This window comes from Rhinatrema bivittatum, chromosome 1 (genome assembly GCF_901001135.1).
Source record: "Rhinatrema bivittatum chromosome 1, aRhiBiv1.1, whole genome shotgun sequence".
NCBI classification, from domain to species: domain Eukaryota; kingdom Metazoa; phylum Chordata; class Amphibia; order Gymnophiona; family Rhinatrematidae; genus Rhinatrema; species Rhinatrema bivittatum.
The window spans coordinates 391,867,663-391,892,363 of NC_042615.1; the positions used below are offsets into that span (position 1 = coordinate 391,867,663).

The following is a 24,701-nucleotide window of genomic DNA, read 5'->3' on the forward strand; positions in this document are numbered from 1 at the left end:
TTCATTATGTATGTTTCATTGTAAACCACCCCAAAACTATGGAAGATGCAGTATATAAGAATTTCTAAATAAATAAATATTTGCTGCACTTTGCCAAAAACAAATAAACTAAATTTTTTGCTTTTTGGGTGCCAAATTTGTTTATTTGAAACAAACCAAAAACATTTTGATTCATTGCTGTTTTCAAATTTGTTTCAATCAAATGCATATCCCTAATATTTTGTGCTCCAGTTAGATGAATGCAGCAATATTAAAAGTAATGCCAGTTAAGAATTTAAATGACTTTAGCATCTGAGCACTTGATCTCATAGGCTACCACAGAAGGTTGCATAATGCATTTGTGCAAGATGCTATTTCTCACTTTCCTGAGATACAAAATCTGCAATACAAAGGGATGATACCTATTAGAAAAACAATCTAGTCACAACATTGGGTAATGTAGTTAATGCACATTTCCATGGTATGATGCAATAGAAGTCACTATTGCTTCTAAGAACACAATGCAAAATAAAGCTACATGTCAGAAAATATTGAACAGCTTGTCATGTTAACTTTTAAATTAAACATATATATGTATATCCATCACAGAAAAGCTTACAATGGAATTTAAGGAGGCACTTTTATTTAGTTCATAAAAGTGATCATAGATGATAAAATAGTATACTGTACTGGACAAATCTTCAGAGCCCTGCACATTTTTCTCTGATTCTGTTCCTATTGCGTTTGGAGTTTTGATGTGTAGCAGTTCTCTAAAAAGCTGGAAAGTAGAAAGGGAAAAATGATAAGGAACAATATCTTTAGTTAAGGGTATAGTTACAACACTTATACTGTACACCTTGTCATCTTCCTAGAATATGTTATGCAATCTATGATTCACATGGCAAGCAATTAATATTGAACAATATAGTTGGTGGGAAACTTACAATGTACAAGGTTTCCGTGCACTCCAGCAGACTTTCACTGGTCTAATCAAGCACTACCCACACATTCCATTGGTTTCAATGGAAAGCTGATTGCCCAATGCTATGAACAGTATTTGGAACTCATTCATGACCTGTTGCTGAGATGCTTTGCTTTTCAAAAGAAAATTGCATCTAGCATTCCAATAAGAATTTTTACAGTAGATGCGCACATGCTGCAGTGCTCCTCAACATGTAGAAACTGGAACTTTGATTTTGAATTTAGTGTGTTTTTGATTGTGTTACAGGCAAATATGTCAAATTTTAATCCCAAGAACTACCAGATTGGCAAGCTTGAGATATAATTTGAGAAGCATAGTTAAGAATAAATATGGAGTTTGTGTAGCGAGGAATTGGAGAGGGCTAATGTGAGCTCATGGGAGCCCCTTGTTAAGTAATTTTATGCCAAACAAAGCCTGTTTTTACTAAATGGAGTGGAGCTGATAAAGCCCATTGTTGAGAAATGTATTGCACCTCACTGAGTATGTAATACTGCCATGCACATTGTGTAATACCTTTGGATGTTTTGCTTCAACAGTGATTCTCAAGCATAATGATAGTGATGATGGTTAAATTCAAGATGAGGAAAAAACTACTTTTCAAGGGATTTGTGGTGGTGAAATGATTGTGGCACCTAAACCTCACTTGCAGGAAGCTATCTAGCAGTCCTCCTACTACACAGTACAGAACTGATTTTCATAAAAAGACATTTCTTTTACCATCGACCTCAACCCTTTTAACAGGGTCAGTCTTGGCATTCCACCAAGGAATCAAAACATGCTTCTTTTCAGCATGGTAGCTGTGGTATGCCACTTGGATATAGTCCATATCCAGGTACACCAGATTTCCTGCAGTGCTGGGTGTGCTAAGTGAAATGAAGTTGCCATGTCGCTCTGCAGAGTCATTGTTTATTGAATGACAGCTGTTAGGGTATATTCTAAACTAGGAAAGCTCAATCTTGATCTTCATGGGCCAAAACCATGTCTGGTTTCTGGGTAATTAAGCTATAAAAATAAACCTAGCTTGCACACCAAATGGTCAATTTGGATTTGCATGGTATAAAAAGTATGTAAACAAAATAAAATAAAATAACTAGGCAAAACTAGCTGCTGAATTTTCAATGTGGATACTCTGAAAACCTAGCTTACTAGCAGCCCCAAAACTAGATCATACACCACCATCTTTAAACTTTGGGGTTTTCTTATAAACTTTTATCAGAAACACAAAATACTATAAAAGCTTTAGTTAAAATGCCAATAATCGTGTTATTTTTCATTTGCCATCTACTTACTTGTTTCTATCTGCTATAGATATTGCAATATCAATCCATCTGATCTACTGAACTTTCAATTAGGTATTCCCAAAAAAAGGTCAAGTGCTGCAGCAAAATCTTGTGCTTCCAGTTAGAGCTTCCAGTGGAGCTGATCCTGATGCTAGTCTTCTGCAAATCATTGGTAACTGATTTTATCTGTACCTCTAGCCTTTTCCAAGCTGAGAAAAAACTGAACTTATAGGATTTGCTTTGCTATGCAGAACCCTAACTACAGTACAGGCCTTGATTACTATCCCACTAAAGTGCAACCTTCAAGTAAGGGGCAAAATATGGAGTCCTCTTACACGTACATATTCACTATGGATATCCTGAAAAACAGTCCTGTTTGTTGCTCTTGAGGTCCAGAGTTGGCCATCCCTGCATTCTGGATCTCAAAACTCATCAAATCTACTCTTGTATTTTATAACCTGTGCATATATGATATACACAAATTACAAAATGCATATAAATGAACCCTGCAACAAGCATTTGTATGCAAAAATGTGCAAATACTTATTCGTTTAAATTCCAACTTATCCAGCTAAGTAGCGGCACTTATCCAGAAAAGTTCTGATTTATCCGGCTAAGTCAAATAGATGGGTAACTAGTGCTTTTTAGACTCATCCAGCTATCTGACTTAGCCAGATAGGTAGCATTTAAGTAGTGGCTTAGCAGGATAAGTCAGAACTTGTCTGGATAAGTGTCACTTTCAAGATTTAGCCAGATAACTTTGAATTTATACGAATAAGTAGCACACAACTACTATAGTCGCATATTTTTATGTCTAACTTAAAAATATACACATGGATATTTTACCTGTGTAATTTGCATGCCTTAACATGCACGCCCAATGAAAGAACCAGGTTTACCAATTAGTCTACCAGTTTGCCCAGTTCATCTTCAGGCCATCGAGACCCTTCAGGCTCTTCAGTCTAAACTCTTCCCATTTCACCCAGACCCTCCAACCAGTCAGTATTGCACTTTTAAGACATTTACGATTACTTACCACACATATAAAGCAGGTGTAAAGATATATGACAAAGCTGCCAAATATACATGCGCAAATTTTATAATGGAAACTTACTTGCGTAAATGTTAGCTCTGCCCTGGAATGCCCCTGGCCTGCCTCTTTTTTTGCACATGCAAATTTACTCTCGGACCCTTACTTACTTGTGAATTTTAGGGTTTATAAAATATCATATACACAAGTATATGCTATTTACCCGTATATGTGCTATGTATGCATGTAATTCTTTGAAAATTCATCTTCTAGTGAATTAGATTAATAACCTTGCATATCATGCATATCAATTTTTTTGTTTTTGTATTTTTAGACCCTTCTCATTTTTATTTAATTTTCAGATCTCTATGTGTACTGTTTCTAGCTGTTCTTCAATAGTATGCACTTTTTTCCTCTTATTTCACTATTATTTTCCACTTTTTATTGTTCACTTTGATGTATATATTGAATTTCATTTCTGCATTAGGGCATAGAACTTACATCTGTGCTGCCTTCCAGGGGACATAGATTTGTTTCCCAGGCCTGCTAGCAGCACTTACAGGCTTCAGGAGGGATTTCCAGCTATTACACAACTACAACAACTACCAGTCAGGTTTGGGATGCATGCATACTAAATTCCAAAGTGACTCACTGTCTGGCCAAAAGACTGTCACTATAATGATTGGTTATAAAGGAGAGAGAGCATAAACATAGGGAAAATCCTTGGGATAAAATAAGGGAGGTTAATCTTTGACACAATATGTGATAGCACTAGGGATGTGAATCGTTTTTTAACGATTAAAATTATCGTCCGATAATTTTAATATCGTCTTAAATCGTTATAGAACACGATACAATAGAAATTCTAACGATTTATCGTTAAAAATCGTTAAATCGTGTTAGTGCGCACTGCGCACTAATGGGAGTTAGTGCACACTAACTCCGAGTTAGTGCGCACTAACTCGAGTTAGTGCGCACTAACTGAAAATGATACAAATTGACACTTTCCAGGTCAGTAAAGGTCAGTTAGGAATGAATATGTGTTCCTATTGGCTGGCTGCCCTCTTATCTATTGATGTTAACCAGGTTCCCACTGAGGTGATGGTTGGGGGGATGGGAAATGGAAATGGAAACTCAGGAACACTAACAGAAAATGATACAAATTATTGACACTATCCAGGTCAGTAAAGGTAAGTTAGGAATGAATATGTATTCCTATTGGCTGGCTGCCCTCTTATCTATTGATGTTACCAAGGTTCCAACTGAGGTGATGGTTGGGGGGATGGGAAATGAAAACTGTTGGTAGTTGACAAAAAAAGTAATGTGATCAGTCAATATGACTAGAACCTGTGCCCTATTCCTGATACCAGGGGTGTTGTGATCTTCCTGCACTCAGTGCCCTATCCCTGATACCAGTCTGAGACAGCTCCCTCCCTGCATTACTAGTGAGAGGCTGGCTTCACAGACAGGGGGGAGCTGCCTGACCCTCACTCCTGACTTCCCCCATGTCCCAGCTAGTGAATGGTGTGTGGGTGAGGAGGGGGGGGGGGAGGATGGTGAAGTCTGAGACAGCTCCCTCCCTGCATTACTAGTGAGAGGCTGGCTTCACAGACAGGGGGGAGCTGCCTGACCCTCACTCCTGACTTCCCCCATGTCCCAGCTAGTGAATGGTGTGTGGGTGAGGGGGGGGGGAGGATGGTGAAGTCTGAGACAGCTCCCTCCCTGCATTACTAGTGAGAGGCTGGCTTCACAGACAGGGGGGAGCTGCCTGACCCTCACTCCTGACTTCCCCCATGTCCCAGCTAGTGAATGGTGTGTGGGTGAGGAGGGGGGGGGGAGGATGGTGAAGTCTGAGACAGCTCCCTCCCTGCATTACTAGTGAGAGGCTGGCTTCACAGACAGGGGGGAGCTGCCTGACCCTCACTCCTGACTTCCCCCATGTCCCAGCTAGTGAATGGTGTGTGGGTGAGGGGGGGGGGGAGGATGGTGAAGTCTGAGACAGCTCCCTCCCTGCATTACTAGTGAGAGGCTGGCTTCACAGACAGGGGGGAGCTGCCTGACCCTCACTCCTGACTTCCCCCATGTCCCAGCTAGTGAATGGTGTGTGGGTGAGGGGGGGGGGGGAGGATGGTGAAGTCTGAGACAGCTCCCTCCCTGCATTACTAGTGAGAGGCTGGCTTCACAGACAGGGGGGAGCTGCCTGACCCTCACTCCTGACTTCCCCCATGTCCCAGCTAGTGAATGGTGTGTGGGTGAGGGGGGGGGGGAGGATGGTGAAGTCTGATTCAGCTCCCTCCCTGCATTACTAGTGAGAGGCTGGCTTCACAGACAGGGGGGAGCTGCCTGACCCTCACTCCTGACTTCCCCCATGTCCCAGCTAGTGAATGGTGTGTGGGTGAGGGGGGGGGGAGGATGGTGAAGTCTGAGACAGCTCCCTCCCTGCATTACTAGTGAGAGGCTGGCTTCACAGACAGGGGGGAGCTGCCTGACCCTCACTCCTGACTTCCCCCATGTCCCAGCTAGTGAATGGTGTGTGGGTGAGGGGGGGGGGGGAGGATGGTGAAGTCTGAGACAGCTCCCTCCCTGCATTACTAGTGAGAGGCTGGCTTCACAGACAGGGGGGAGCTGCCTGACCCTCACTCCTCCGGGGTATTGTGATCTTCCTGCACACAGTGCCCTATCCCTGATACCAGGGATGTTGTGATCTTCCTGCATGCAGTGCCCTATCCCTATTAATACCAGGAGTGATGTGATCTTCCTGCACGCAGTGCCCTATCTCTAATACCAGGGGTGTTGTGATCTTCCTGCACACAGTGCCCTATTCCTGATACCAGGAGTGTTGTGATCTTCCTGCATGCAGTGCCCTATCCCTGATACCGGGATGTGTGCAAGAAGATCCCAACACCCCCGGTATCAGGAATAGGGCACTGTGTGCAGGAAGATCACAACACCCCTGGTATTAGGGATAGGGCACTGTGTGCAGGAAGATCACAACACTCCTGTTATTAATAGGGATAGGGCACTGTGTGCAGGAAGATCACAACACTCCTGGTATTAATAGGGATAGGGCACTGTGTGCAGGAAGATCACAACACCCCTGGTGCCAGGGTTAGGGCACTGTGTGCAGGAAGATCACAACACTCCTGGTATTAATAGGGATAGGGCACTGTGTGCAGGAAGATCACAACACCCCTGGTGCCAGGGTTAGGGCACTGTGTGCAGGAAGATCACAACACTCCTGGTATTAATAGGGATAGGGCACTGTGTGCAGGAAGATCACAACACTCCTGGTATTAATAGGGATAGGGCACTGTGTGCAGGAAGATCACAACAACCCTGGTGCCAGGGTTAGGGCACTGTGTGCAGGAAGATCACAACACTCCTGGTATTAATAGGGATAGGGCACTGTGTGCAGGAAGATCACAACACCCCTGGTGCCAGGGTTAGGGCACTGTGTGCAGGAAGATCACAACACTCCTGGTATTAATAGGGATAGGGCACTGTGTGCAGGAAGATCACAACACCCCTGGTGCCAGGGTTAGGGCACTGTGTGCAGGAAGATCACAACACTCCTGGTATTAATAGGTATAGGGCACTGTGTGCAGGAAGATCACAACACCCCTGGTGCCAGGGTTAGGGCACTGTGTGCAGGAAGATCACAACACTCCTGGTATTAATAGGGATAGGGCACTGTGTGCAGGAAGATCACAACAACCCTGGTGCCAGGGTTAGGGCACTGTGTGCAGGAAGATCACAACACTCCTGGTATTAATAGGGATAGGGCACTGTGTGCAGGAAGATCACAACAACCCTGGTGCCAGGGTTAGGGCACTGTGTGCAGGAAGATCACAACACTCCTGGTATTAATAGGGATAGGTCACTGTGTGCAGGAAGATCACAACACCCCTGGTATTAATAGGGATAGGGCACTGTGTGCAGGAAGATCACAACACCCCTGGTATTAATAGGGATAGGGCACTGTGTGCAGTAAGATCACAACACCCCTGGTGCCAGGGTTAGGGCACTGTGTGCAGGAAGATCACAACACTCCTGGTATTAATAGGGATAGGGCACTGTGTGCAGGAAGATCACAACACCCCTGGTGCTAGGGTTAGGGCACTGTGTGTAGGAAGATCACAACACTCCTGGTATTAATAGGGATAGGGCACTGTGTGCAGGAAGATCACAACACCCCTGGTGCCAGGGTTAGGGCACTGTGTGCAGGAAGATCACAACACTCCTGGTATTAATAGGGATAGGGCACTGTGTGCAGGAAGATCACAATACCCCTGGTATCAGGGTTAGGGCACAAGTTCTAGTCACATTGACTGATCACATTACTTGTTTTGTCAAGCTACCAACTGTTTCCATTTCCCATCCCCCATATACTGTCAGTGGGAAGCTTGGTAACATGAATAAATAAGAGGGCAGCCAATAGGAATACATATTGATTCCTAAACTGACCTTAACTGACCTGAAAAGTGTCAAATTGTATCATTTTCAGTTAGTGCGCACTAACTCCCAGTTAGTGCGCACTAACTCGAGTTAGTGCGCACTAATCGGAAAAAATGATTTTTAACGATTTTTTAACTAAAAAATCGTGCCTAACACGATTTTCTTGCCCTGCCACACGATTTCTTTCGTTAAGACGATATGGAAAACGATTCACATCTCTAGATAGCACTGAATATAACCAAGCCATGTGTATGTGCTACTGCCGTGGACACCAGGACTGTATCTTTGTGTTCTTCTTACTTTAGACCTGACCTTTATTGAAAATAAAAGAATGAGGCAACAGTGCTCAAAGGTAGTGACCTCTTCCACTGCTTTGATTGATGGTGAGGAGTTGAAAGGCAAGGCACAATGTATGCTGCAATTCTTGGAGCATAAGAGATTAAACTGAGAGAACAGCTCATTTATCCATTGCCTGTTGGCAGCAGACTGAGTTCATCAATGCATGATGGAAGTTAATAGCATTGGTGTCATGATTTTCTGTCCTAAAAAAAAAATAAGATGAGCTTTTGGGTTGGGGAAGCTGCTCTATCATCAGCAAGTCCTTAGAATGGGAATTCCTCAGGTATTCAAAATCTTTGAAGTGTATTATGATAGGATTAGATAAATAAAGATATAAGGATATTTACAATTTAGTGAATTTTAGGTTATTGGATGGAAACTGTGCTGCAATCCCTTGTGCTTTGTAATACTGATTACAATTTGGTTCACATAGGTTTACCAGAAGGCCTATTGCATGTGCTCCAGTTGATTCGGAATGAGGCTGCCCAGTTGATCACAGGTTGTAGTTTGCAAGATCGTATTATTCTACATTTAAAGAGCTTTCATTGGTTATTCTGTTGTATGGAGGATTAGATTCAAGGTGGTAACCTTGATCTATAGAGCTGTGAAAGGAGAGGATTGAAGAGAGTTTGAAGATGTACTCACCTAATCATTCCTGGAGTTATTTGGGAAAGCCATTTATGCCTATTCCCTCATTTAAGGAAAGCACCTGACCCATACTCAGAATTGGGCTTTCTCAATGGAAGGGCCACTGCTATGGAAAACTGTTCCAGATGGTATCAGAAAGGAGGTTAATTACCTGAACTTCAGAAAGAAGGTGAAAGCCTTCTATTTTTCTAAGGCTATGGGGAGGGTAGAAGATTAGTGCCTCTCTCTGGTTTGATTTGAGACCGGCTATTGCTGTAGCTTAGGTGATTTGACTGGGAAAGGCCACAGTTGATGGTGGTTTTTAATTTGTCTGGTGATTTATCTTTAAAGTTGTGTATTTTGAGTGTTTTGTCGTTAATGTTTTTGAATTTTTATGTTTAATGTTATTGTAATCCACTTAAAAATCCTATATTTGATATATGAATATAAATCATTATAAATAAATAAATTGGTTAGAACCAGATATATAGAATGAAATTTTCAAAGAAAATTATTTAGCTAAGTAAGGACTTAGCAAGCTAACTCAAAGCTTTTCAAAATATTGCATGCTAACTGGCTAACTTTAACCCACCTAAATTTCACTAGGTTAAAGATAGGTGATCAAATTCTGGGTAGGCCCAGAGTTGAGTTAGGCCAAGGAATGGAAGTTAGGCAGGTAACACAGATTTTTAGTGCTAGCCACCCAACTTGGTTGACCAAATCTAGATGCTGCAATTGCAGTCCTACATTTAGTCAGTCAGATCCCCACTCCCGCCCAGCAACAAGTTATAGATGTCGTATGAGACCAACAGCCCTCCCTATAGGATCCTCCTCCCTTACACCCTTCCTGTCTCCCAATATAAAAACATAAAGCCAAATAACTCTGATACCTTCCACCTTCATGACCGCCCCTCCCTCCCCCCCCCCCCAAAAAAAAAAAAAAACAACCTCAGGCTAAACTGGGAGGAGATACAGACTTACCATCATCTTGGCTTCCAGTATTGCTGTCAGAGGATTTCAAAACACAGCTTCATGTTGGGACAGTTTTACAAGTTCCTGGACTATAAATAAAGTCAACTAGGTAAAAATATTTTTATGTGCAATATCAAAATGTTATTCTCTTAAAAAAAGACCTATGATTAAAATCTTGCAGCCACTGATTTTAAGAGTGCTATCCATTGGCCTGTTTTATGATGGCCCTTTAATCAAATTTAAATAGTCATATGTATATTAGACATTTTGTGTGTTTCATTGATTTTCATTCTCTAATTATATAAAATATGAGCTAGTAGTGTTGGTTGTATACACTAAGGGCTGGATTTTAAAAGCCCTACGCACGTAAATCCAGAGGATTTACACATGTAGGGGGGGGATTATGCGCGCCAGGCCTATTTTAAAAAGGCCCAGCGATGAGTGTAAAGCCCCAGGATGCGTGTAAGTCCCGGGGCTTTACTAAAGGGACGTGGCAGGGGCGTGGCAGGGTGGTCCATGGGCGGGGTGGGGGGGGCCAGAGGCCTCCAACACGGCGGCCATTTATACTGTTATTTGCTTTCTTTTCCAAACAAATACATTAACATGATACTATGATGAACAGAAGGAAATGTATCAAACAAGCATATAGAAAATGCAAATACTTCTGTCTTGGGAATCCTGTGTGATACAGAAAACTTGTCTTGAGAGTGTTGTGTTTGTGGCATTGTGGACCCTTGGTCGCTGTGGAGATGACTCTGCCCACGGGAAGGGGCCCCGTGGGGAACCACAGCGATAGGTTACTCAGATAGCAAACACTGAATGAATGGAAGGCTTTATTGTACTGCTGTAGATAGATGGTATGAAGCAGGAAGGTAAGGCTCTGAGGTCTGTGAGGTGCCAATATGTTTGATGTAGATTCCCACTCAGATGTTTCAGAGAGGTGGAGACCCACGGTGTGGGCAAGCTGAGCCTGGTGGGTGGAGTTGGAGCACTGGATTGTAAAGGTACTCACAGGAGTGTAGGCATCTTCCTGATAGTGAGATGGTGGGACCGAAGGTCTGTGGTACAGGATACATAGAAAGTAGGCCCTCGAGGAGCGAGTACCTGATAGTCCGGATATCCTGTAAGAATAAGAGAAAGAGACCCTCGAGGAGCAGTTGTCTCAGTTAGTAAGGCCCCGAAGGGACATGGAAACGAGAGACCCCCGAGGAGCGGGTGTCTTGAGCTTCTGAAGGAGCGAGGCCCTTGGAGTGTAGAATGGCGTCTAAGCGTGCAGCTTAGAGCGGTCAGAGTAGCTTAACTAAAGTTCTTGCTAACTCAGTGGTGGTAGCGAAGTGGAGGCTTTAAATACCCGGAGGTATTGACGTCAAGCGGTGGGGACACCCCTGAGGTTCTCGCCATGACGTGTATTTGAGCGTAGGAGAGGTGCACGCGTACGCCCTAGGAGGCCACGGGAGTGAGCATGACGGACTGGAACACCCATGCTAGACTGGAGATACTGAGGCACTCGGCACTGGAGGCAGCCATCTTGCCCAAGGAGGAGGAAAAGGGAAGAAAAGAGGTAAGGCAGAGAGGTTGCAGCCATCTGCGACCCGATGCAACAGCTTCTTTCTAGCCATGTTACTTTAATGCAACTCACAGTTTGGATGTGGTGCAGTCAATGCAACCAGTTATCTTCGGAGTGGCAATGTGAGCAATAGGAACATAAGAACATAAGAAATTGCCATGCTGGGTCAGACCAAGGGTCCATCAAGCCCAGTATCCTGTTTCCAACAGTGGCCAAGCCAAGTCACAAATACCTGGCAGGATCCCAAGGGTTAGATAAATTCCAAGCTTCTTAGCCCAAGAATAAGCAGTGGATTTCTGAAACTCTCCCTTAATAATTGTTAATGGACATTTCCTCCAGGAACTTGTCCAAACCTTTTTTAAACGCAGCTATACTAACAGCTTTCACCCATCCTCTGGCAACAAATTCCAGAGCTTAATTATATGTTGAGTAAAAAAATATTTTCTCTTATTAGTTTTAAATGTATTACCCAGTAACTTCATTGTGTCCCCTCGGTCTTTGTACTTTCAAAAGAGTAATCAACTGATTATCGTTTACTCATTCCATTCCACTCATTATTTTATAGACCTCTATCATATCTCCGCTCAGCCATCTCTTCTCCAAGCTGAAGAGTCCTAATCTCTTCAGCCTTTCTTCATAGGGGAATTGTTCCATCCCCTTTATCATCTTGGTCACCCTTCTCTGTATCTTTTCTAATTCTGCTATATCTTTCTTGACATGTGGCGACCAGAAGTGAACACAGTACTTAAAATGAGGTCGCACCATGAAGCTATACAGAGCCATTAAGATATTCTCTGTTTTATTCTTCATTCCTATCCTAATAATCCCTAGCATTCTATTTGCTTTCTTGTCTGCTGCTGCATACTAAGCAGAAGATTTCAATGTATTTTCAACAATGGCACCTAGATCCTTTTCCTGAATGGTGACTCCTAATGTGGAACCTAGCATTTTGTAGATATAATGGGGCGGATTTTAAACCCCCTGCTTGCGTAAATCTGGCCGGATTTATGCGAGCAGGGCCCTCCCGCGCTGGCGCGCCTATTTTGCAAGTCCCGGGGTTTCTGAAAAGGGGCGTGTCGGGGGCGTCACCGAGCGACGCCACGTTTGGGGGCGTGGCCTGGGGGCGTGGCCCAGGGGCATTTCGGGGGCATGGCCGCGCCCTCCGGAACAGCCCCCGGGTCGGGTCTCGGCGCACCAGCATCCCGCTGGCGTGCGCGGATTTACGTCTGCCTCCGGCAGGCGTAAATCCATGGATAAAAGTAGGGGGGGGGGGGTTTAGATAGGGCCGGGGGGGTGGGTTAGGTAGGGGAAGGGAGGGGAAGGTGAGGGGAGGGTGAAAGTAAGTTCCCTCCGAGGCCGCTCCGATTTCAGAGTGGCCTTGGAGGGAACGGAGGCAGGCTGCGCAGCCTTGCGCGCGCCGATCCTGGATTTTATAAGATACGCGTGGCTACACGCATATCTTATAAAATCCAGCATACTTTTGTTTGCGCCTGGTGCACAAACAAAAGTACGCGAACGAGCAATTTTTTAAAATCTACCCAAATTTGGGTTTCTTTTACCTAAGTGCATCATTTGCACTTCTCTACATTAAATTTCATTTGCCATTTGAATGACCAGTCTCCCAGTTTTGCAATATCCTCTTGCAATTTCTTACAATCCTCTTGTGATTTGATAACTTTGAATAATTTTGTATCATTGGCAAATTTGATTACCTCATTTGTTGTTCCCATTTCCAGTTCATTTATAAATATAATAAGAAGCATTGGCCATAGAACAGATCCCTGGGGCACTCCACTATTCAGCTTTTTCCATTGGGAAAATTTACCATTTAGCTCTACTCTCTGTTTTCTATCTTTTAACCAGTTGGCAATGCCCAATAAGATATTGCCATCTATCTTATGACTTTCTAAGTTCCTAAGAAGTCTCTCATGAGGGACTTTGTCAGATGCTTTCTGCAGAGCCAGATAAACTTGTTGCGCCCGTTGGTGGCAGACGGCTGCGACCTCTCATGCTCACCTCTTTTCTTGCTACTTCGTCAATTCTTGGAAGAGTGGCATCCACAGGATGGCGTGGGCGATGCCAACCGCCATCTTGTTCCTGGAGTCACCTAGCGCACGCGCGCACGTGTGGGCCATCTTTGGTACACGTCATGGTGGAACCTCGGGGACATTCCTTACGCATGACGTCACCACTGGTAAATTGACTGCCCCATTAACATCCCACTGTCTTCAACATCATCATAATTTTGATGAATTAAAATCTGTAGTATTGGAGCAATTGACCCCTAGCTGGCGTGGAGGAGATTTCAATATGCAGCTTCTACGCGCTGAACAATGCTGGATACACCGTTTAAATACAGTGGAGCCTCACGGCCTGAATTCAGCATTAGAGTATCAAGTTTTCTTATAAATAAATAACAGCGATCCAATTTTGAAACTTTCTCTGTTTCAATGTAACATCTTTGATTTTGCCGCATCAATTCTCAATAACGCCATCACGTCAGTCTTCTGTTCATAGCTCTATCTCACAGTTGTTTGTGTTGCTACGGCAACGATTCTTTAATGACGCCTTGACGTCATCACGTGCTTAAAATCGCGGGCTTTTTAAAGGGTGGGTCTTTTCAGTGTTACTCTGTCCCGCTGAAATTTACTGATAGGAGAGACGGAATCGTCCGGGATAAAGGTTTGCGAGCTGTGACACCTCAGTTAAGTACTTCTTAAGATTTCATTTTTTCCATGCTATAATTTCATTATTATCTCCACACAGCATCTGTTCTATGATATTGCAATTGACTCCTGAAGAAGCGATACCGATCGCGAAACACCGGCCGCTGTCGGGCTCATGAACTGTTTATAGGGGAACAGATAACGTTTAGATATAAAAAATTTTTGGATAACAAACATCTTGCATGGATTACCAACACCGCAAATGACGAGAGGTCCGGACGGCAAGTGTTTGCACGGCCGTCGTCAGGCTTGCTGATGCGGTTTCACAAAACTTTATAAAGCTTTTTTCAGCACTTATACCAGGTGTGCACAAACTGATATTATAGATTTCAGTCTTTTTTTTGTTGAATTGTTTACGGTGACAAGACTGTTGTGGGTTCTTTTGTTTGTTAATATGGATATATCTCTTACATCTTTCTCAGTGAATACTGAAACAAAGAATTCATTTAGCCTCCCTGCTGTGGCTTTGTCATCCCTAAGTGCTCCTTTTACCCCTTGATCATCTAATGGTCCAAATGACTCCCTCACAGGCTTTTTATCTTAAATGTACCTGAAAAAGTTTTTATTATGAGTTTTTGCTTCCATAGCAAGCTTCTTTTCAAATTCTCTCTTTGCTTTCCTTTTCAATGCTTTCATCTGACTTCAGTGCTTATACTATTTCCTGTTTTCTTCATTCAGATCCCTTTTTCATTTTTTGAAAGATGTTCTTTTAGATATTATAGCTTCTCTCAACTTACCTTTCAACCATGCTGGTAGTCATTTACTCTTCTTTCCATGAATAAGAAAAATAAACAGGAAAACAATGCAGTAAGTTGGCTAGAGAAAGATTCAAAATATTGATTCATGCCAGATTGATTCTATTCAGATTTGTAGAGATTTTAAACTTTCCATTTTAATAATAAACTGGCCAGGTACAGATGTTTTCATGGTGATGTGCAACTCAATTGGCAACATTGATTTTAGCATTACATAGTAACATCATGACAGCAGATAAAACCCAATATGGTCTATCTAGTTTGCTCAGTTGAGATTCATCCACTTTAGGTAGATGCACATATAAATTCCTATACACAAACCATGAATTCTATCTACCATGCCTTTTACCTGACCTCAACTCTTTTTCTATCACTGCCCTCTATATCTGTCATAAACATATCCAAAGTCTGCCATAGTGATGGCATCCAGAATCTTTGCTAGTAGGCCATTTCAAACCTTGCCATCTTCAGCTGTGCTCTTTATTAGATCAGCACTTAAGCCAGCACCCAGATACAGGCTCCTTTCTATGGTTTATTACCAAGTTATACTTACCCCCCCCCCCCCCAACACACACACCCCATTATGTTTCTCTGCTTCCTTTGGCTGTGGATTGACTCAACATCAACATTAAATACAGCGTAGCTAGGTGCACTGCTCTGAGAATCAGAATTGCTGTGTTTTAGTTATGAGAAAAGACAGCCAGAGAGGAGTAATAGCCAATATGGATTGAGACATCTTGCTTTAATACTTTACTGGTATCCTCATTTTTAGACCTTTATAAAGCACAAGTATGAAAGTTCTGCATTATATGACAGCTGATTTTTGTAGTGAGTGCTCGAACAGTTCATGCAGTGTACTCCACTATGCAGTCATTCAATTAACTATCTGATGCCTGGAATTACTGCACTGACAACAAAATGTAGAAATTTCTTGCTTTCTATATGCCTTGTGTTACAGAAGTTGGTGATCATGGCCATCCAGTTTCTTAGGGGAGTCAACCATTTGAGCAGTACTTATGTATGCCTTGATAAAAGGGAAAATTTAAATTGTTCAAACTACAGATAATTATAGCTGTTTCAAAAATCATGCTAACATTTATCAAACGGTGAAAATAAATGCTGAATCTGTATAAATCACATACAGATCTGCATCAACTATGCTGGAGAAGGTTTATACAACAATCTTTTCAAAATACTAGTACTGTATATTGCTCAACAATAGTGTCTCTATTGCCTACAGGCATGGCTTGAAAAACCCACTTGTCTATTTGTCACTGCAATGGCTGATGATCTGAGTGCAAATCTTTCCTCTTCAGAGCCATCTACAAACACAAAGGAGTTGATATTCCAAAAAAACTGAGCTCCTAAATTTAGGTACAAAAGTTAGGTCCTAAATTAGGAATTCTATTTTCAGCTGAATTTAGGAGCCTAAGAGGGGTTTTTTTTCACACTTTATTTATCATTTTAAATCTGTTAACAAGTTAATACAACTTGACAAGAAATGGTACATAAGAGATCCAATAAAACAAAATAAGGAAACTAACTTAATAGGAAATATAAGATCCCTATGGTACACTGTCAGACCATAAATTGGAGGAATTCAAATGGTAATTATGGGAAGAAATATAAAAAAAATCATTAAAAAAAAAAAAAAGGCCGAACTATACTAAGGGCAAGAGTCTACAAATATAAGTGCGCTGATACAAAAAATTATGTGCTGGATATAGAGGTTGCGGCATCCTTTCTAATTTTATCATTAAGAAAAACATTTAGCTGGGAGGGATAAAAAAAAACATATTTAACCCCTTGATATTTAATTACACATTTACAAGGGAAATATAGCCAAAAATTAAGCTCCCAAACTAACATCATGTTGCGACCGTCGCTGCTCGATGTCCTCACTCTGCCCTCTTTACCTCTGTGGCGACTTCCTCCGGGTCTGATGGACAGCTGGCTGCCATGGCATCTCCATGCCGTCTCCCTCCGGTGTCCCCGGACCGGCTCAACATTGCAGATCCGCCATGTTGCCTGAAGACTTAGGGCGCATGCGCGTGTGCGCTCTGACTGAAGTACCAGCAAGAGCGCGAACCTCAGGGGCGTCCCCCTGAGATGACATTATCCGCTTCCAATATTTAAAGGTCTCTATTTTGCTAACAATCTGAGGCCTGGATTTATCAAAATGCGGTAAGTACCGCATGCGATAGCAAAAGGGGTGTGGTTTATGCAAAAATTCAGTTTATTGCAATTTGTGCTGAGCTAAGTTAGTGCACATTATCTGAATTTGTGATAGGTGTCAGACCTGTTGTATTTCCTGCATATGAACACTGGGGGGGGGGAGGGAGAGAGAGAGAGAGAGTGTGTGCCTGGCCATAATGCCATCCCCATAGGTAGGTATTTGTATCCCTATGGTAGGCCCACCTAGTAACTTGAGATGGGGTTTAGGTATGAGTGTAGGGGGTTAGGGGCCACTTTGAAATTCTATGTGACACATACGAACAGAACAGTGGTCTCTTGTGAAGACTTGATGAGCTTTCGGAGTGAGGAAACTCACTCCAAGATGAGATGTGGGCAATGTTCTCTCCACCTAGCTTGATGTTACCCAGGTAGAGAGTCCATCAAGCTAGGTTGAGAGAACCTTGCCCACATCTCATCTTGGAGTGAGTTTCCTCACTCCGAAGGCCAGCAAATCTTCACAAGAGACCACTGTTCTGTTCGTAGGTGTCACGTAGAATGTCAAAGTGGCCCCTAACCCCCTACACTCATACCTAAACCCCACCTCGAGTTACTAGTTGGGCCCTTCAATTCACCTGAAATAGGCCTTACAGGAGACATCACAAAAGGCAATGAAACCTTACCCATGCATTAACAGGGCTTTTGCATGTCATAAGCCCTTAATGCATGTGAAATTGCATTTTGATAAATGACCCTCTGAGTTAGCAAGGATTTGCTAAGGACTCGCTTTGGCTATCCAAGCTACTCTATCTCCTCGGACTTACTAGAAGTACCCACTCCTCGGGGGCCTCACTCTCTCTTTATTTTCAGATTACAGATAGGAACCGGTACTCACTCGTCGAGGGCCTATGTTCCTGGACACTCTGAAGATTCTCTACTGCTTGGAAGCTATCGCTGCTACAAACAATTGTGAGTTACCATTGCTCTCTCAGAGCTTTCCCTGGAACCAGGTACTCGCTCTTTGAGGGCCTAAACCTTTCCAGCACCTGAGCTTCCTTGAGACCTTACGTGAGTTTTTGTCATCTAGTTCTGTTCATGAGCTCTGCCTATTCACTTTCTACAGTTTCTCAACAGCTCAGCCATCCTGGGATCATTGTTCCAGTACCTGAGAGACTACAGCCCTGCTGGGCATATCAGCTCTCTACTGCCACCTCTGGTGGTTTCAAAAACCTGTTTAATAAAAGAACTAATGTGTTCTGTCTCCATACTCAAGCCTAGCCGGTGGTCCCTCTCGGGGTATCCTCCCGGGGGCATGGTCATCTGCCACCGGCCCATTTGTCAGTGAAAGGACCAATCCCCTTTCAGGACAGCCTTCTGAAAGGAGATTAGTCCTTTCACTGACATGTGACAGTAAAGGGACCAATCCGCAATAAGTGAAGGAGTGAATAAATTATTATTAAGTGCCCGACACTTTAATTTTGATTTTATACACTTCTTCTGGTGCCGGTAGACAGGTTGGGAGAATGGATGCTGAATCAGCGTCCATTTTCCTATCTCTTGCATGTGTGCTGGAGCTCTTTCTGGCTTGCGCTGTCAATGAGGCACTAAGGGCGTGCAATGGCCCCTAGAGCCTCCTCGACAATGCGAGCCCTAATTTAAATATTGCATCGCGCCCCCAGGAGAGGTGCCTGGGGGCACGTTATGAAAGCGGGCACTGAATACACAGCGCCTGCTTTCAGCACGAATTTTTTGCATCGGTCCCCCAGGCAGTGTGCAGAGTACAGAAGGAGAGGGACCAGCAGCAGAGATTTCCCAGGAGTTTCCAGAGACCTCGAAATTTCATTGAAATCTTGTGGTCTCTGAGTAAAACCCAGAGAGTTCCCAGTATGCTAGTACAGCTGCCAACTTGGTTAAAATAACCCAAATCTTCCAGCTCTGCATTCTTACATCTCCATTTTAGCCACCCTAGCCTGCCTACTTCCCACCCACACCTCCACCCCTCCACCCCCCTACTATCTCACTCCCACTCTACCTACCAGGCTTCCACCCTCTCTTTCTTATCTTTCACCCCTTCATTGCTTATCTTATTTTTTATAAATGGGAGTTGCACAGGAAGAGAAAAGGAATCCTAGATATAGAAGAAGATGCAAGCTCCCCAAGAGGCTGATGTAATAATCTGAGCATTAAGAAACTGTACATTGGTTTTCAGCACACAATTTTAATGCTCAGATTAAATTTTTTTTAAACTCCTGATGCAATAAGCTAATGCTATGCAAATGCATAGGGAGTTTAAAAAACTGTATTGAGGGTAAAATGTACTTTTTGCATAGTCTAAACCAGTGGTTCTCAACCTTTTTTCTATCGGGACACACCTGACAGATGGTTCTCCACATGCGTGACACACTGACCCATGATCGTCACGGGGCTAGTTGTAAAAGTACAGTTTACATCCACGGGAACCCCCCTGACCCACAATAATGGATGTAAAGCAAAATTATGACATTCCCCATACAACTCACCCTACAAAAAAGATATTCTGGTTCTGGTGTCATCGCAGTAACAGCAACTCAAACTCCTTCTACTTCCAGGCTCAATAGCCCTACTTATGAAAAGACAGCAGTTTACCACCAATGCATGTCCTCTTGAGAAAACACAACAAATAAGACTGATAAAACGCTTACATGCTAGTAAAATATCTCATCTCGGTAACAGACACAGAACCGACCTAACATACTCCCAGGATCTGTAGTAATGCACATAAACTAATCCGCACACAGTTACACCTGTATTATGAAATACACTCAAACAGGAGCAACCCTATCTATGAAAAGGCAACACTACAAATATTAAATCAGGCCCTAAAAACCAATACACCTCTTATTAGGAAAACAGAACTAGCAAGCAGCTATAGATCCCCACACAGAAATAATTGTAAAACTATACTAATAAGCAGAATAAATGTTTCAAAACAGCTATGAACAGAATAACATCCAACAATTAAAAACTCCTAAACACTATTAAGAATTCTCCAAACACCAATAAAATATTTAAAAAAAAAGCAGACACATCACATAATATTAAATAATTAAAATGGCAGCCAATCAAGAAAAATAAACTTAAAAAGCCACCTTTACTTACCCCATCCAGCAGCTCTCCTACTCCTCTTCCATGCAGGCCATAGCACACAGCAGAAGCAGCAGTAGAGGCTAAGCTCTATACTCATGGTCCTCTTCCTTAGTCCCATGTCTCTCACACACACACACCATACCAGTCATGCCCCCATGACCAGTTTCTGTCTCTCACACACCATCTCCCAAACAGTCTTTGACACACACACCAGTCACCTTCCTGAACAGTTTCTCTCATGCCATACACACACAGGCTTCCCTCTCCTGTGTTCTACTTACATATACGGGCTTCTCACTCTCATAATCACTTTCTCTGTCTCACACACACACACACACACACACACACACACACACACACTCACCAGTCTCTCACTCCCATGCTTGTTCTCTCCACATGCACAGGCTTCTCATTCCCATAATCACTTTATTTCTCTCACAAACACACACCAGTCACCTGATCTCTCTCATGCATACACACACACAGGCTTCCCATTTCCATGTTCTGTCTTACATATACAGGCTTCTCCCTCCCATGCTGTGTCTCACACACACCCAGGTTTCTCACTCCCATGCTCACTCTCTTCACATGCACAGGCTTCTCATTCCCATAATCACTTTCTCTCTGTTTCACACACATACACACACACACCCCAGTCTCTCTCTCATTTCCATGCTCGCTCTCCACTGCACAGGCTTCTCATTCCCTGGATCACATTATTTCTCTCACATTCACACACACCAGTCTCTTTCTCTCACACACACAGTCACCTTACCAACCAGTCTCTCTCTCATACATGCACACACACACACACAGGCTTCCCACTCCCATGCTCTCTCTCACATAATCAGGCTTCTCACTCCCATGCTTTTTCACACACACCCCCACAACACCAGGCTTCTTACTCCCATGCTTTCTTACATACCCAGATTTCTCACTTCCATGCTTTTTCTCTCACACTCACACACACACACACATCAGTCACATCCCTGACTGTCTCACACTCTCACATACACATCAGTCATCTCCTTGAGCAGTCACTTTCATTGTCTCTCACATATACACACACATCAGCTCTCTGACCAGTTTCTCTCAATCACACACATGCTCTCAATCAAATACATTCTCTCACTTACACACAAGCTGGCTGGCTGCTTCTCTCTCTTTCTCTCATTCACTTCCTCCTCCCCCCCCCCCCCCCCCCCCCCCCCCAAATGGTAGCTGCAGCAGCCTCCTCCTCCAGCCCCCGCAGGCCAAGAAAGAAGAATCCCATCGGCCGCGGGAGGCTCCTGCTGCTGTTTCCTTTCTCGATTACCAGCTGCTTCAATTGCTCAGGGGCCGATGCTGCAGCCGCCGCTGCTACTTTATCACGCGGCACGGTCTTTCTCCTTCCCGCGCACCGCGTATCACTTCCTGTTCCGGGTCACGGGGGGGCGCGGGGAAGAAGAAAAGGCCAGCCGTAGGTGCCACTGCTTCTTCTACCATTGCTGCCATTCCCACTGGGCTTGAACGTTCTGATAGCCCGGCGGCAATGGCAGCAGGGAAGAAAGAGCAGTGGGAGAGACCGGGAGCACATGACACACCAGCCGGTGCTTGGCGACACACCGGTTAAGAATCGCTGGTCCAAACACACATTTTTAACTCAGGAAGTGGGGGAGGCACCCCAGGTCAATGCAGGGTTTTAGTTGCAGTGCAGTAGTGCTAGAAACTTAACTCCATCTCTGACCCAGGAGTTATGTTTCCAGTGCTAAGAAAGACTGTGTTTGGCCAGCGCACTTCTTTGCATAGAGAAGTACTCCTTAATACCTCATTAACATGAGATTTCCTTGTTAGGGTACTAAACAGTACTCCCATTTTAGAACCCTCATTTTCAGGCCGATACTTTAAGATGTGCAGGAAAACGGGCACACAATACTGTATGTAAATGAGGAGTCACGCTAAAAAGGAGATGCTAGGGACAATAGAGCATCCCTAATTCCTCCTTAGCACCAGAAACCCAGGAGAAGTGGCTGTCAGCAAGTTCAGAAAATGGATGCTCAATTTACGAGCGTCTGTTTTCCGAACCCGCTGACAGTCTCGGGTTAGAAAAATGGATGCTCATAAAACTGAGCGTCCGTTTTCCTAACCTGACCTGCCAGCACATTTAAAAAAAAAAAAATTTAATCTTTTTGGTTCCTCCAACTTAATATCACTAGGATATAGTCAGAGGATATACAGAAAAGCAGTATTTTCTGCTTTTCTGTACACTTTGTCAGGCTGCTTGGAAATTAATACTTGCCCATGAGCAGGCACTAATTTCTAAGTGAAAATGTGTGGATTCGGCCCACATTTTTTTTTCTGTATCTGGGGTGAATTAGTAATCGCCTCATCAACATGCATTTGCATCTGATGAGCGCTATTGGTTTTGGGGGTGTTTGGACGCGCGGTATGGATGAGCTAAACCCCTTATTTTATAAGGAGTTGTGGACGCATGTCCAAAACGCGCATCCAACCGGGGGTTAAACAATGCGCTCTGCTGAGCGCACTTTACAGTATCGGCCTGTCTGTGAACATTTGATACACTGGCAGAAAGATTCACACTCACAAAATGTGTGTTTTACTGCTGGTAAAACTGTGCGTTCGTCTGAATGCATCTCTTTGTATGGGCCTGCAAACGCGGGACCTGTGAGCCTACATGTGTCCAATATTTCACATGGCAACCCCACCGCCTCCTGCCCCCACTTGGACTTCCTATTTGAAAAGAAAAGCTGTAGGGTAAGAAGCAGGGACCCCAGGCATAGAATGTAATCATGCACTACTCCCAGAGCCAACTCTAAGTGAATCTGAAGCAACTGTTTTATTTGTTATCGGCTAGGATTCTGCCTCCACAGCATGTAAATGACAGGGTTGGCTTTAAATCTTTTTTATGTTTCTGTCACGTGTCTTGTCTGTCCATCTTGATTAGCATGTAAGCTCCAAGCAGTAGGTACTGTCCATTATAAATCTTTGTACAGCACTGCATACATCAAATCAAGATAATAATAATAATGGTGGAGGCAGAAGAAGAGTGGAAATATACAGATGGAAGGAAGTGGAAATAGTGGAATAAGGCAAAGCTTCTCAACCTTTTTTATATCAGGGCACAATTTCAAGTTTGCTTGATCCTCGAGGCACACTCAACCAAATTTTCCAATGTTATATATTTATACTCATTCGTCACTGGTCATGTGACTGTGAAAATGCCAGGAAATGTACTTTAAATTAAATTGAACAGTCTAAAAAGCTTAAAATATAATTACACATTTAGAAATATAGGATGAGAATCACGGCAGAATCAATGGCAATACATACACATAATATTTTTGTGATTTTAGCTTGTTTTTCGCAATCCAGCTTTGCATTCTTTAAAATTTAAAAAAATGTGCTTCCACATTCTCTTCCAGGATCCCGCTCTCCATTGATATTTAAATATCCTAACAGCAGTCTTTAGAAACTCTAAGTCAGTCATCCCCTTTCTTCCTTCACCATTCATTCTAGTCCTCAGCATACTCCACAGCACTGTTATACCCCCAAAGCTGAAGCAGTCAATATTTTCCTCCTAATCTCCTCATGCTGGACTCTAGCAATAAATCAAAAGATATAAAACATCATTGATAATATTAAAACAATACTAATAAAAAGAATAAATATGTCAAAACTGCCAGTGAACATCCAATAATTTTTAAAATTCCCATAAATTTGTTCAATTTCCCAAACACCAATAAAATATTGCAAAAGAGCACAAACATTAAATAACAATCATTAAAACTAGTAAGGATTCAAAAATCTCCTGTTCTCCATACCTGGAATCTTTTGATCTCTAGTCACCCTGAGATTGCTGTGGACTGGAGGAGGAGGGCTGCACAAATTTTATCTTCTCTCTCTCTTTCTCTCACACACACACACTGTCCAACATATTCATTCTCTCAATTACTCCCTCGCTCATATACATGCCATTGCTCTCATACACACTCCCTCTCTCTCTCCCTCACCACACACATTGTATGTGTGTTGTATGTGCACGTGCATGCCTGTGAGAACTCATATGTGACACATAGGCTCCCTCAGTCACACACACACATCAACAGGCTCTCTCTTACTCATACACATGCTCTCACACACAAATACATAAATACACATGTACACGGCTTTCACACAAACATACATACATACATATGCAAAGGCTCTCATAGACACAGGTTCTCACACACACACACACACACACACACATACCCATGCACACAGGCTCTCTCTCATACAAACAATATCATACACAAGCTCTTACACATATACATATACAAACTATCACACACATATATACACATGTACACAGGCTCTCACACACAGATACATTTACATGCACAGCTCTTTCTCTCTCTCTCACACACACACACACATATATACACATGCACACAAGCTCTAACAAACATACATATACAATCTCACACACACATACATACACATAGGCTCTCACACACGAATACATACACATATTCAGGTTCTTCCTACACACACACACATACATGTGCATAAGCTCTCTCTCTTGCACACACACAGACACTCAGGTCCTCCTTTTCTCTTCAGGCCGCGGTGTAGCCCACCCCACCATAGCTCCGGCAACCTCCTCTTTGGGTCTTGATGGGATGGGCTCCACTGCGGCCTGCCAGCCTCCT

At 43.2% G+C, this 24,701-nt stretch overlaps 1 long non-coding RNA gene across 1 annotated transcript in view; it reads right to left on the reverse strand.

Annotated features, from left to right (window-relative positions):
- Positions 1 to 627: 627 nt before the first annotated feature.
- Positions 628 to 24,701, reverse strand: part of LOC115080902 — a 54,350-nt gene continuing 30,276 nt past the window's right edge. The window contains exon 3 of the long non-coding RNA XR_003853700.1: positions 628 to 757. This is a non-coding gene — a long non-coding RNA (uncharacterized LOC115080902). The remainder of the gene's footprint in view (positions 758 to 24,701) is intronic.